The 16,335-nt window shown below is 35.4% G+C and overlaps 1 long non-coding RNA gene across 2 annotated transcripts in view; it reads left to right on the forward strand.

Moving 5' to 3' along the window:
* The window catches only part of LOC147577543 (uncharacterized), a 544,234-nt gene that overhangs the window by 236,128 nt on the left and 291,771 nt on the right, over positions 1-16,335 (forward strand). For both annotated transcript variants that reach the window (XR_015240381.1, XR_015240382.1), the window contains exon 5: positions 10,567-10,615. This is a non-coding gene — a long non-coding RNA (uncharacterized LOC147577543). The remainder of the gene's footprint in view (positions 1-10,566; positions 10,616-16,335) is intronic.

Here is a 16,335-nt window from a genome sequence, read left to right on the forward strand (position 1 = left end):
AGAGTTAGTGAAGACAAATTACAGAAACTAGCTATACATCCTATTTATGAATGCAAGGAAGCAGGTCATATAAAGTCAGGATTCTCAAAGTATGCTAAGCCATTATCATAAGACAAACATGTAATAATCACTTGTAAACCCAATGTGAATTCTCACAGACATTCAACTTGGACAATATTGTGTTGTGTGTATGTATCACATGTTTGAATACTCATGGAATAAGATGCTTCTGATAGTTGGGAAAAAAATATTTTAACATACTAATGCTATGCTTCCAAGAACTCTAAAACATATCAAAAGTTGTAAAAGGCATTACTTTGTTATTATATTAACCTTATTGAACATAATACACAATTTTAGCAATGGACAATTCTCTAAATGCCACATAACTTGGAACCCTTCTTTCTTTCAAACAGTACTTCACAATTTTGATAATATATTAATGCAAAATATTCACACATGAAAGGTTTTTAAATGACTTATTTGATGTAAGGTCTTTAATGAAAATACTTTTGATTTTTGATAGATTATTTATAAGCACGATTATATTTATACATTTATAAGCACTATTGTCTTTCAGTTTTATAAATAAAAGTAGTCCTTTTATATACGTTTTTAGAAGCTCTCTTTCCTTTTGATAACACAAAAAATTTTTTTTACTCTCTCTCTGGAAAAGTTAATTCAGCTTTCTCGACCTAGCTCAACTATCTTCTCTTCTGTTAAGTATTTCCCTTCTCTTTGGAACATCTTTGTTTCCTGCCTTTCTGTTCTCACCCACTCGCTTTCCTTCCCATCTGTACCATTTACATTTTTACTAAGGTAAAATAATAATAAAAATAGATGACAATAGAAAAGCTTTAAGACATATGCAGAAATCTTCACACTGGAGAGCTGTAGTGACTGAATATAAAACTCAGCTCTGAACTTTCAACCACTTTGTAAGAAATGCTTTGTCTGAACCTTAAAAAAATGCAAAATAAAAATAATCTTTCACCCTTGTGAAAGGAGAAATGAACTTCCTACTTTAAAGCATGAGGTGTACATGTGTTTATAATAAGCCATGTTTAGGCTCCATTATCGCCTAAATTCCAAAAATTGTTGTTTATTATTACTAAAAAAAGATTATGAAAAGCAATTTCCCTTAATTTGCATATCACAATCTTGCTATTTTTGTTAAGCATCAAATCCATTCTACTGAGCTATTTTGAGTGTGTGTGTGTGTGTGTGTGTATGAGTGTATGTGCGTGTATATTAAGAACCCTCTGATGTTAACATGTCTCAGTATTTTGTATAATAAGCATCTCTCAGTATTTTGTTTTTATAAATGGATGGCAACTATTGTGCTTCCTATCTAGCAAATATATTGCTATATTTGTGTTCCCTTTTGCATTCTTTTTTTCTCAAAGACGTGATTGAATCCTTAATATGCCCAACAACAATGCTCAGTTTTGCTTTAATTAAAAAGACACTCATTCTTTTAAGTGTTTCTTTTCTTTAAGGGCTGTATCCATTGACCTAACTTATATTCCTTTCTAATTTATATTTATTATCATATATCTTACAGAAGTCATATTATGAATTAATAATGATCATTATTTACAATAATATATTTATAATAATATTCAATGTTACTAACTAAAGGTAACATATCTATATGATATTTCTTCAGTTGCTTGTGTGTGTGTGTATATATATATATATATATATACACATATGTATATATATACATACATATACATACATATACATATGTATATATACATATACACACACACACACACATATATATGTATATACATATATCATAAACCATGCTCTATCTGTCTATGAAGGCAGACAGGTTTATATCGAGTTTTGTATCAGGTAAATAGTTAACTTTAAGATACTTCAGATCATCTAGAGATATTGCTAATCATATTCTGATTCAAGCACCTTGGGTAGAGTCTGAGATTTTGCATTTCTAAGACCCCAGGAGTGACAAATACTTCTGGTCTGTAGAACACAGTTAGAATGTCAAAGAGTTAGAGAATTATGGAGTTCCAGTTTGGGCTTTGCCCCCAGATGCTGATCTTGCCCAAGAGACTTTTTCCTCTTGACTTTGCTCCTCATCTATAAAATGGATGGACTCATGTTTCTCCTGGTCTTCACAGAATTGCTCTGTGGTTGAAATTAAATTAATTAGGGAAATACTTTGTAGATATTTCATCTTATCCTTGGAATAGTGTATTTTATACCCTAATTTCTGTTGGTGTTTGCCCATTTAGCTTGAAATGATGGAGCCAGCTTTAATCTTATCTGTCAATAGTTCTTTGTTCTTATTTACCCTCCCCGCCTTTTTACCCATTCACATGTTCTTTCAACAGATATTTATCGAGCAGCTACTATGCAGTATGAGTTGTGCCACCTCCTGAAGATATGATTGACTTCTTCTTCCTCCTCCTACTTTTCTTCATTCTCTCAAATAATTTCATTTATTGATTTCACTCTACACTCTGTACCTCTCTTACCCTTCTTTCTGTCTTCCATAGAGTGTTGGAATCATTAATCTGAAGGCTACATTTTTAAAATCAGTTTTATCCAATTCCATAAATATTCATTGATTCCCCCCTATATGGCAGATTCTCTGCAAAAGGAATATAAAATTGAAGAAGTTAAAGAAAGGACAACCCTTTTATTACATCAGTTGCATTCTCTTTAAGGAATGGGATATTTTGTGACTTCTCTAGTAACTATAGTACAAGGCAGGATGAGACTAGTGTCATCAGACTCTGATGAATAGTGAAAAGGTTGCTTAAGAGGTGAAAACAGCTGATTTGAGAGCTTTGCAACAGGAAACTGAACTGCAAATAGGAACTGAACTGATGTGTGTGCCCTTAAGGAAACAGGCCATAATAATTATTGATAATATCTATCTGTATGTATAAGGGCTTCTTAAAAATGGCCAGGGGTGCCTGGGCAGCTCAGTTGGATAAACATGCAACTCTCTTTTTAAAATTTTTTTCCAATGTTTACTCATTTTTTGAGAGAGAGAGAGACAGAGCACAGGCAGGGGAGGGGCAGAGAGAGAGGGAGACACAGAATCGAAGCAGGCTCCAGACTCTGAGCTGTCAGTACAGAGCCCAATATGGGGCTTGAACCCACGAACTGCAAGATCATGACCTGAGCCGAGGTTAAGCATCCAACCCTTGATGTCAGCTCAGGTCTTGATCTCAGGGTCATGAGTTCAAGCTCCATTTTGATCTCTGTGCTGGGCATGGCACCTACTTATAAATAAATAAATAAATAAATAAATAAATAAATAAATAAATAAAAATTAATAAAATAAATAAGGTTATAAGCCGTGACCGAAGGAAATGAGAGGAAGAAAAGGGTGGATGTTACATGTGGAACAAATCATACCTTCTCCTCTCAGCTTTTATTCATGGTGAATGACTTGGGCAAATGATCTGACATAGGCAAAAAGATTTTAGAACTTTTCTTTAGGTATGTATGAGGGAAAGCTGAAAATTGTCACTGGAGTCACACCGTGATGGCCTTGGATGCCACCTACAGGAGTCTGTACTCAGTTTCGGGGACATGAAGGAATCTTGATTGTTACTGTTACTGTTGGCCCCTCTGCTGTGCATTCAAAGTCAACCTTTAATTCAAATCTCTGGAATTTAAATACAAATCCACTGTAAGAACTGAGTTCAGATGGAGCAGATTGGCAACCCTCCAGGTAATCTTTTGCCAGTTTTCACCAAGGGGGCAAAGCATACTGGGCACAGTATAACGGACTGTGTGAGGACACCTGGCTGCTCGGTCCTTATTTAATAACTTGTTAGTCTGTTGACCTTAAAGAAGGCATTCACCTCTGTGAGTCTTAGGCGCTTTTTCTTAATGATGGGAATAATAAACTCTGCCTATTTTCAAAGTCATTGTGAGAGATAAATATGATAAATAAATTTGAAAATCATAAATTTGGAAAATGTCAAGGACTGTCCAACTATAAGAATTATCCCTTAACTTTTTCTATTCCTCAGTACCCCTCCAAGGTGGGACACTCGGCCTGCTTTTCCTTCTCCTTTAAATGAAATCCTGTCTTTTTACAACATCTTTTTAGGTCTTGGTGTGCACTTGTTGAGAACACATCCAGCCATTTGTTTCACCTGTTCTTTTTTAAAACCCTAAAATCGTCCATGAAGCTGCTCCTACTCTTTTATGCTATAATGAATTTTTAAAATTTATTTTGAGAGGAGGAGGGGCAGAAAGAGATGGGGAGAGCGAATCCCATGCAGGCATAAAGCCCGACTCGGGACTTGAACTCACAAACCATGAGATCACGACCTGAGCCAAACTAAGAATCAGACGCTTAACCGACTGGGCCACCCATGTGCTCCACTCTATGTGTAGGATGTACTAATTGTATTGTCCTTCTTACTAGCTTAAATATCACCTCTTGAGGTAACCATCACCCACTGGCTACTGCACCCGCCGTGGGATCACTTGCCATGTTCCTTTATTTGCTTTATGGCACGTTTGATTACTAAAATTACCTTCTTCATTTACTTGCTTGTATATTGTATGTCTGTTTAGCCACCACAATTTTATTAGCTCATTATGTGACGGACGGTATCATGGGAACTGTGGACAGCAAAATAGGAACTGAACGGATGTGTGTGCCCTTAAGGAAACAGGCCATAATAATTATTGATAATAATATCTATCTGTATGTATAAATATCATGGGGTAAGAGGTGCTATAAAGATGTTCAGGGCAGGAGCCCCTGATTAGGCCCAGAAGGAGGCAAGGGAGGGGCATATTGAAGGAAAAAGTGTTCCAAGCAAAGAGAGCTGAAAGTGCCAAGGCCCTGAAGTGGGGGCATGCTCGATGTTTTTTTTTTTTTTTTAATTTTTTTTTCAATGTTTATTTATTTTTGAGACAGAGAGAGACAGAGCATGAACGGGGGAGGGGCAGAGAGAGAGGGAGACACAGAATCGGAAACAGGCTCCAGGCTCTGAGCCATCAGCCCAGAGCCCGACGCGGGGCTCGAACTCACGGACCGCGAGATCGCGACCTGAGCTGAAGTCGGACGCTCAACCGACTGCGCCACCCAGGCGCCCCTCGATGTTTTTAAGGTCAAGTGAGGAGGAGCCACCCGTGGCTGGAGGGCAATGAGCCAGGCCTGAGTAGGAGGGGATGGGACCACGGAGCAAAGATGGCCCTGGGCTCTATCCCACAGGCTTCAGATATGAGATTTTTCTGAGTGAAGTTGCACATCACTGGAAGGCTTTGGGCTGCAGAGTCACGCCATTGGACTCAGGTCGCTCCTGCTGCCTATGATGAAGATCAACTGGGAAGGGTGACAGAAGCGAGAACTGGTGGTGGTACCTAGAACTCACTCCCTCTGGCTCCCAGTAAGTCCCTCTGCTTACCTCTTCCCTGGCACACGGTCATGTCACTTTACATTAGTCATGGTAGGAGTGTGTGCACCACGGAGGTGTGCAAAAGCTCCAAATCAGGAATTGCCGCTCTCTCTCTCTCTGCCCCTTCTTCATTTTGTCCTTGCTTACTTTCCTTCCTTCATCCCTGCTCCTTTTCTTCCTTCCTTCCTTCCTTTGTATTCTTTCTCTTCCTCCTTCCTTTTTTCCTAACATTATAGGTATTTATTATTTATAAATAAAGTTGTGGATAAACATTTACGAGCACATCTTGGAGGAGAACACTAGGAGGTTGTTACCACAAATCAAGTGAGAGATGATGGCGGCTTAGATTAGACGAGGGTAGTAGTGAAGGAGATGATAGGAAGTCATCTGATTCTGGAAGGAATCTCCAAAGAAATCACTGAGTGGCTTTGCTGACTGAGAAAATGGCACACCAAAGATGGCTTGCAGGTTCTTGACCTAAATAACTGAGAGAATAGCTGTCATTGATTGAGGTGGAAATGCCTTCATTCAGGAGGACCAATTTTGGAGGCAAGTGTCAGGAATTTGGTTTCAGAGATAGGAAGATTCGGATGTCTCTTGGGTCTGTCCAAATGGAGATATCATGTAGAAAGTTGGATGTTTGAGTTTGGCACTCGGGAGAGGAGTCTGGACTAGAGATGTCACTTTGGGAATTGTCTGTAAAGAGAATGCTATGCCCTGTTTTTCAAATTTTAAATAAGGATTGATCACATACCAGTTATTCAGAGTTTTCATGCAAATCAGAGAAGCAATGTCAATGCGTGGCTATTGCATCTTGAGACTGCTGACTCAGATGGTCTCTTGTTACATTTTTTCATAATTTAAGCAACTAAGTAAATCCTATGCCATGAATGGATTGAAGCCCTACTTGCTCGTCCCCCAGTTCAATTTCCTGCCTAAGCTTTTTGCTTCTTGGAACCAGTTAGCTCTAGCCATAACTTCTCAAAATCTGGTTCCGGGACCCAGAACTGCCTGCATCAGAATTAAATGGGTGTATTTTAATTTTTTAATAATTTTTTAAGTTTATTTTACTTATTTTTGAGAGAGAGAGAGAGAGAGAGAGAATGGGAGGGGCAGAGAGAGAGGAAGAGAGAGAGAATCCAGCAGGCTCTGCACCGTCAGTGTAAAACTGGATGTGGGACTGGAACCTACGAACCGTGAGATCCTGACCTGAGCTGAAATCAAGAAATCAGACCCTTAACTGACTGAACCACCCAGGCCCCCTAAATGGGTGTATTTTAAAATGTAGAATCCTGCATTCAAATACTAGACCTGTTAAATAATAATATTAGCCCAAGGTCCAAGTATCCACGTTGTAACAAATATTCATTGTTATTAGTATGCACATAAAGATTTGGCCATTCCTGATAAAGTTTGTAAATATAAAGTATAGTATGTATTTTTTAATTTTTTAAGTGTTTTATATCTTTTTGAGAGAGAGCAGGGGAGGGGCAGAGAGAGAGGGAGACACAGAATCTAAAGCAGGCTCCGGGCTCTCAGCTGTTAGCACAGAGCCCAACACGGGGCTTGAACCCACAAAATGTGAGATTATGGCCTGAGCCGAAGTCGGACACTTAACCAACTCGCCACCCAGGCACTCCTAAAGTATAATCTTTTTATCCTTTTTAAGAATATCCATTTGCAAAAATTTTTATGACAATTAATATCATTTATATAGTTAAACCTGCCCACTCGTATTCTAGATTGCATAGATTAGAACAGAAATGATTTCAGTCATAAAGATGTTGGTCTTCAGTTAAGTAACTCAGTAGTAAAATCAAATTTAATCCTCTTTTTTCTTGCATAAAGTACAATTTTAGGATACTGCAACTTTGAATAAGATATATTCAAACCAAAAAACCTCAGTTTTAATTTTAGACATTGAATTGCTCTGGTACTTTTAAAAGTTTGCTAAATATTTTTTATTCTCCCCTGTTCTGGACACAGGATAGAATTGTATTGCATTTCATAGTCTCCTTGTGATTTACATAGGCCAGAAAAGGTGTTGAGGCCAGTAAGTATTGTACCTGGGGCCAGAATATTTAATTTCAAGTGTTCCTTCATCTTTCTTGTATCTTTCTTCATAATTGAGATGGAAGCTACCTTGGTTTTGTATTTACCTGAGTTACTATGATTACCAGTGCTCCTCTGCCAATCTGTAATAGATACTTAGCATGAGTGAGAAAAACCTTTGTAATTCTACGCTGCTAAGGTGGAGATTGGTTATTACTGCAGCATAATCAATTTTCTCTAGCAAAACTCAGTTATCTTGGACCAGAGTTATCTTCCATTCAACAGATTGACATTGTGAACTGACCTAAGCTCACTGTCAGGGATTTCTGTCAATATATTAATCTTTGACAATAAAAGATTGGCAGGAACTAAATATATATGTCTCTTCTCTTGCAACTTTGTTACCAAGGAGCTTGTTTAAAAAAACAAACAGAGGGACGCCTGGGTGGCTTAGTCGGTTGAGTGTCTGACTTCGGCTCAGGTCATGATCTCACGGTCCGTGAGTTTGAGCCCCGCGTCGGGCTCTGTGCTGACACCTCAGAGCCTGGAGCCTGCTTCAGATTCTGTGTCTCCCTCTCTCTCTGACCCTCACCCCGTTCATGCTCTGTCTCTCTCTCTCTCAAAAATAAATAAACATTAAAAAAAATTTTTTTAAAAACGAACAGAAAAACCAATCCCCCAAATAAATTACAGACCAATTTGTGCAAACATACAAACTTTTACATTAGTTACAAAATCCATTAAACAGCCCATTCCAAACGTCCGGAGGTAATCTCTGTTCTCTGTCCTTTTCGGTATGCCATGCAGCACCTGTTAAGAAGGGGTGGGTAAAAATTAAATAGAATTCCAAATCTAAAGTGTCAAAGATGTTAGCCTCTTGGCCTTTTACTAGGACTTGTATATGTTGTCCACGGAGTGAGATGATTGCCCAGTATTTCTAGCCAATCAGCATCTTGAAGCCCACCTGTCTCGCCAATGAAAAGCCATCACATCCTTTGTAAATTACCAACACCCCACTCCGTGTAAAATTTCACGGTGCAATATGTAGAAATCCAAAGCATTTGTTACAGTTGCCCCTAGAGTTCAAGCTGTTCATTAAGAAACTTGAAATCCTAACCAACCTAGAGAGTGATTCCTTAACTAGAATTCTTCAAATCTTAATCAATTTTTTTCTAGTTTGTAAGTTAAAGGTAAACTAATGTACTTCATATTGTACCTGGTGGAGCTCTTTAAACTAAATTATAGGCACTAACAGAATTAATTACGGATTTTTGCTTATTTACCTTTATGTTCTACTAGGAGTACAAAAAACATAAAACTGACAAAAACTTACATTATTTTACTTCACAAATACAAATGTAATAGTACTTGAGGCTTAAGTTTACTTTAGATGATGTAAAGTTTTTCGTATTTCTATAGTTTCCTTCAGTATTTAATAGATCAATAACTATTTGTACTTACTAAACAGCAACAAAATATTATTGAACTGTTTATATGTTGTGTAGAATTTTTTTTGAACCAAAACAAAAAATAGACTATATCAGCTTAAAATGAAAATCTTGAAACATTGGGATGTAAGTTTAGATTCTGCTGTCCTCTTTCTGCATATTCATGGTCTGGAAAGGATACTAACCTTCCTTAATGTTTTAGTTTCCAAATATTTTGCCAACTGTGAATGAACTAGGTCAACGAAGGAAAACATTCTTCCTACAGCCTACATGAATATTTTGCTGTTTGAAAAACTGAACTAGGCCATCAATCATTTTGTTAATATTTGTAGATTCTCTCTCACAGAGTTGGAATATAACTACTTGTAAAACTCCATCAGTTAGTATGTTTCCCCAAATAGTTACCTCATTTCAAATTCTGTTAGTTACTGTTACATATAAGTTAATTTCTGAATGCCTTTGAGAGCAAATAAGATTAGAAAGGGAATTAATTTTATCTAAGCTTATAAAATGACTGAAAAATATTCTTAAGAATCTGGAGTTGTGTCTTGAATATTAAAATTTTAGACATTAGATGTAATTTATGATGATATGTTTCAATATTAACATTTTAAAATAAAACTATTTTAAAAATTGCATTCCACTAATAACCCCTATGATTCAAAAAATACTGTTTATAAAGTTACAGATATTAAATTAACTGGTGGTGTTGGGGTGCCTGGGTGGCTCAGTCGGTTAAGCGTCTGACTTAGGCTCAGGTCATGATCTCGCAGTTTGTGAGTTGGAGCCCCATGTCGGGCTCTGTGCTGATAGGTCAGAGCCTGGAACCTGCTTCAGGTTCTGTGTCTCCCCCTCTGTTTGCCCCTCCCCTGCTCATGCTTTGTCTCCAAAAAATAAATATATGTTAAAATTTTTTTAATTAATTAATTAATTAACTGGTGGTGTTTCATATGTTTACCCACGTGACAACATTTTATCTCTAAAATTAATTTATGGCATTTTATAAACAGTAACAATGGTAACAAGAGCACAGTTTGCCTTCATAGTTAATTTATGTAAACTTAATTTTGGCTGGACCTGTTTTAATATTTTTATTAATTTTGACTCCTGTGAATTTTGATTTTTGGAAGTCATATATTTCCAAATTTAGAAAGCAGACCTACAGTGAGTTGGATTGGTTATTCCTAGCAAAGTAATTTATTGATATTAGTGATCATATTATTATGTAATAGTTTTTAGGGAATCTAAGAGAATGACTATTTTTATTATAGGAAAGGTGGTTCCAACTGACGGGATTTAAAGTGAAATATTTAATTTTTCTAGACATCTCTTTTTGATGAGGATGTACATTTTCGGTTTAAGATTTTTTTCTGAAAAAAAGTAAAAACATTTTATATGTGTGTTAGTTCAGGAATATTTTTTTAAATTTCAGCTTTATTGACGTATAATTGACATATAAAATTGTAAGAGATTTAAAGTGTACACTGTAGTGATTTGATATACATTGTGAAAGGATTCCCCCATCTAATTAATTAATATATCTATCACCGCACATATTTATTTTTTTCTTGTTATAAAAACATTTAAGTTCTACTCTCTTAGCAAAGTTTGTAGAAATTTTTAATGATGACCACATCTTGATTCATTTCTTTTCCTTTCAGGTTATTGATCATTAAAATGGCATTGTAAAGGGATGACTCAGAAATAACAGTAAGTCTTAATTATTTGAAAGACATACTTTAATGTTGTACTAAAACATATGACAGCATATTTGGCATTTTTTCCCGTTCTAATTTTGTGGGCTAGTATAGGGCATAGAATGTGAACAGAAGCCCCTAGACCTCAAAGTATATTTTTATTTGAAGCCAAAATATTTTTAACTAAACTGTGCTAGTCAATAATTTTTGGATTTGGCAAACTGTAGTACAGTCTTATTTTTGAGAAAAGTCAACAAAGTGTTTCCCTTCTAATTCAATATCCTTATTTTCCCTGAAACAATTTTTCCTTTTGGTGCAAAGGCTTATGAACTTAGTGTTTTTACAGGAACAATAATACATTGTTTCTTTTGCTATGCTGAAAATAATTAATGTTTATGTTGGATTTAAACTTTTGTCAGTCAGAAGATCTACTGACTAAACCAGATGAAATAGATATGATAAGATTTCTTTCTTTATTAGAGTTAGATGATCCCTGTTGGTAATACACTTATATTTCATGTTTATATATTATCATTGCTCTTTTAAGCCATGAATCTTAATATGTTTCATATTTATAATAAGCTATTTTGATCAGCCATATGTTTTCTTCTGAAATGGACATATATCCTACACAATAGACTAGAAGAATATTTTTTCTAGTGGTTATTCATTAGAATAATTTAAAATACCTGCTCTGGCTAAATTATTAACCAGTACTTTAACACAGTATTATTTTAATGCAACAGATTTACTTTCTCTCCTGACATTAAAATATATTTTTCTGTTTGTAACATTTCTACCCAAAGACAGTTGGAAAAAAAATGCACTTAACAAAGATAGCCTCAGTAATAAAACACAGAAAAACAACATTAAATGCAAAACAGTGGGTGAATTTAAATATATGTGTGCACACACAAATACACACACATAGAAATGAAATGGCTAAATAGTATTATATCATTGCATATCTTATAGATATGTAATTATGTATCATATAAGTATATAATGATATAGAATATATTTAAATACATTATATAAGTACATATAAGTAAATTATATAAGTATATATAAATATTTAAATATATGTGACTATATAGACATATAATTATAAAAGCAATATGTTGTAAAACTCAAAACAGACTCATACTAACCTTTTCCTCCTCTTAGTCTCCATCCCCCTCCCTGAGATAGTCAATGTCAAAGTGTGCTATGTTCCCCTGTACCTCACTCAGGAGAGTTTCTCCAACCTCAGAAAGCACAGATGCATATCTCTTTTGTCAGAAAGAAGTAGTTTTGCTTCTGATATATATTTTTTATGACCAAAATATCAAGAACATTGCTCTTCACCTTGTCTTTCATAGCTATCCCTTCAGGTTAATATGCATAATATTCCATATTTTGCCACACTACTTGTAATTAAAACAAAAATCTGGATGTTCACCATCCTTTTTTTATGACAGCCATAGATGAGAAAATACCTGTATTGCCATGAATGGCAAATCTCAGTGATGTTTTCATTCCAACTCTGAGAGGCATGAAAATGACTCCAAGGCCTATGTTAGAACAGATATCAAGATTTCTGAAGTGAATAGTAACTCAGTAAACATGAGTTCTTGTCCTGATCTATCTGTGATGTGTTGTTATCCATCTCCAATACTATCTGATCCTTATTATAGGATACATGCTGCTCTGATGTAAGGGTTGCATTCTTCAGACACCACAATTGATGAAAAAAAAGAATCACATTATAAGATTACGTGTTTCAGTATAAAGGAATGAGTTAGAGAATGGATTTGCTATTTTACTACCATCAGTGGTTAAAATATTCAGGATTTTCTTTAAGATTAGGTAATATGAAAGAGAGAAAAATAAATTAAGCCATAGACTTTTACAAATGAACATAATTCAAGGAAAATAAACATAGTGAAAACATAGTTGAGGGTAAATAACATTACTTAATGAAAACATTAAGCAATTTTGTTTAGAATGACATTGGTCATTAGAAAGCTATAGGTATGTATAATATAAACTATTATAACATATATATTCATTATTTAAATATAGTACATGTATACTGATATTTATTATATATTTATATATTCTCTATATTATATATCTTCCATACTGATAGATGCATCTGACTTTTGACCATAGAATATTTGTATTTTATAAAATTTAAATCCTAACATGACAGTATGACAAACCTAGACTGAACTTTTAAAAAGGTTTTCAAATTAATAAGTTTTAAGTCTCTGTGTGAGAGTACGGTGTTTGTGTATGTATTCATAGCATTGAGCCTACATTTGGAGTTAACACTGTGGATCAGGCAGTTTTAGCCCAGCTGAAGTATGAAGAGAAAATTGACAAGAATGATTTAATTCGGTCTACCAATATTTATTGAACATTTACTATGAGCTACATAGGCTTCTAAGTGGTGCATTTACATAGATGTAAGTCCCGACAAGCATGGCTCTTACATTCTTGTGGCCATGATGGAGGCAGAGGAAGGGCAGACGTTAAACCAATGATCAAACAGATAAAAAATATCATACTGTTTTGTGATGAATAAAGTTGAGTGGGAGACTTGGGGGAAGGTATCCTCTCTTTGAGGCTGGGGAAGACTTTTCTGAGTTAGTAGCATATGAGAAGAGACTTGCTATGCACTTGTCTAGGAAAGAGCATCCCCGCAGAGGGAAGAACCCAAGTCAAGTTTCTAAGGAGAAAGTATACGGCATATTAGAGCAATACCCAAGTGTCCAATATGGTGGGGCAAGCCCATGTAAAGTTCTTCTTGGTCATGTTAAGAATATTGGATTTTTTTTCTAAGTCAAATGGGAAGCCATCCATCAGAGGCTATTGATCAGAGATGTGAATTGATTTAGATTTTTAAGAGTTCACTTTGTTGTGTAAAGAATAGCCTGAGAGAGAAAGGGAAGATCAGTTAAATACTTATGATAGTACTTCAGAAGAGTAGACTTCTTTAGGCTAGGTGCTTTTAAATAGAATGATTTAAATCTGTTGCTTCTTTAGTCTAGTTTCCTGAGGACTGCTTTTTAACAAAGGGTTTATTTGGTACACAAATCAGTGTTGATGGGTTTTTTATTTTGTGTGTGTGTGTGTGTGTGTGTGTGTGTGTGTGTGTGTGTGTGCATTTTGTTTTGTTCTTTTCGGTGTTATGTTCTTTTTAGCCTGATGAGTAGTGCTAATTTTAACTTAAGTTTCAAATACTGATTGATATTTATAACATACACCTTTAATGTGGTTACAAAATAAACAAAAACAGACCATTAAGCCAAATGAAGAAATAATATAGATAAAATGTTCCAGTTTTCTGAGCTAGGTCTGATAACCCAATTTATATACTTTAGAAATTTTACCTATCTTGTGTGTAAATGAACTGGATAATTGCAACATATTCCATATTTTTTCCATTAAAGTAGAAGAAAAAAGTGGAATTTATATTTGTAATCATAGAAGGTGTTAGTAATACTCTGGAACGTAAAGCAACTTCGTGAGTGCTTGTCTTTCAGTAAACATTTACAATTTAATGATAAATACATTTGCATATCTAAGGCCAAATTTGAAATAGTCTGATGTGATGCTGCAATTCCTTCTGGTCTCAGCTAAATTGCATGTGATTAACTAATAAAAGTTGACACTGAACTCATTTTGGATTTTAAATGTAAAACATATGTGGCAAAAGCTGGTTTCACATATGTGAAACACCTCAAAGCTGTATATATCAATATTTATTTAGGTCCACTTTCATAAGTCTTTGCGTAATGATCCTAAAATTAAATTAGTGGCCTTTAGAAAGTTACTATGACAATGTCCAAACAGAATTGAGATCTCACAAATAAAATCCTGAGTTAAGGCCTCTTTGCCATCAACCTAGCACTAAAGTGTCTTCTGAAAGATGTCACCATGAAAAAAAAAAAGAAAGAAAGATATCAACATGGAGAGATGTTTGTTTGGCCTTTCATCCTGCTATCAAACGAATATACACAGTTCAGCTGATGTCTTAGAAGCTGTTACATTGTGCACGCAGAGACAAGGGTTCTGCTTTTCTTGCTAACCAGTATAAATTGCTGTTGTTTAATCTCTAGATCTGGCCCTGGAAGAGGTTATGGTCATGAGTACTCATCTGGGAGAGGAAAAGACAGAGTCAGGGTGGGAGAGGGGGACAGAGAGAAGGAAGGCAAGGGCTCAAGAGAACCACAGATGGGAGGAAAGGATCTACCTCTGTGCCGGGGAGTCTCAGATTGTGAACATTGATCTCATGGTGCGGGTAAATCCAGGGGTGAAATAGAACTATTTTTCTGACTACATACATGGTACGTAAATGCAAACTAACTATAGTATTCTGGATAACCAAAGAAACCACATTTAAAAAGAAAAGTAAAGGGGTGCCTGGGTGGCTCAGTCGGTGAAGCATCTGACTTAGGCTCAGGTCATGATCTCACGGTTTGTGAGTTTGAGCCCCGCATTGGGCTCTGTGTTGACATCTCAGAGCCTGGAGCCTGCTTCAGATTCTGTGTCTTCCTCTTTCTCTTTCCCTTCCTTGCTGTCTCTGTGTCTCTGTCTCTCTCTCTCAAAAATAAATAAACATTAAGAAATTTAAAAAATAGTCTAAAAACAGTCTACCTTTTTTAGACTGAATGAAGCACCTCTGCTTGGTCTTCAAGTTGGCCCCTTCCCTAGAGATTTTGCCAGTGGTAAAACTTAACGGGTCTTGATTTTTACTACATTTGGTTGCTTAAAACGTTACCAGCTCCCAGTGGATGCAGCTTCACCTGCTGGGAGATGAGAACCACACCATTGAAACTGTGGTCCATTGGCCAGATCCTTCTGAGAATGGTCTGATACCACTTAGAAAACACAGAAGTTTGAAAATTAAGAGCAAGCATTTAAAAATTTTTATAAAACTTTAACAGTCATTTTGTGCCTGTTGACTCAATAAAATATGGCTGTGTTAATTTTTTTTTATTTCTTTAGCTATTTATTGTTAGTGTGAATTTTAAAATATCAGTTCATGACTGCTTGGGAAAGAATAATAGTCTGGCTCTTCACCAGGATTAGTCTGAGAAGCACTGGGCTAAATCTGATCAATAGTAAAGTGTATTGTTTTTCTACTACCTCGAAGCATCAAGATTATAATGAAGTTGCTTAATTATATCCCCAAAGGATCTTATATTTGATTAACAGATTTCTTCCTTTCTTTAAGATAATTGTTAAATATTTATGTGAGAACATTCTGCATGCAAGAAGTCATATTTAAACACTAAATGGAATGTCAATAGAACTGCATTTATAAAACTCTAATTTTATTTTACTTTAAACCCAATTTCTCCTTGCTGTTACTGCTTAACTGCTAGAGTACATAGGATTTGTATGTGGTGATCTCTAAAAATGTATTACAAAACTTAAGAAATACTAACTCATGAATTCAATATATGATTTCTCCTGAAAATCTTGAATTTCTGCACTTAGAAATTATACATGTATGGTCTTGGATAAAGACCAAAAAATTGAAAGATCTCTTCATAAACTGGAGTAAGGAAATAATTTATTGACCGTTATGTTTACAAAGTATCTTATTTTAGCAACCACTTGTCTGTTTTCCAATTCTTACAAGTGAAAATTATTCCTGATAGCTGATTCTTACAGCTAAGGGTAAGAGATATGCAAACAAGACTGCTTTTAATTTTGGAAAGCAAGCCAGACGAAATTTAA

The sequence above is a fragment of the Puma concolor genome, chromosome C2 (assembly GCF_028749965.1).
Source record: "Puma concolor isolate L17-30 chromosome C2, mPumCon1.1.hap2, whole genome shotgun sequence".
NCBI classification, from domain to species: Eukaryota; Metazoa; Chordata; class Mammalia; order Carnivora; family Felidae; genus Puma; species Puma concolor.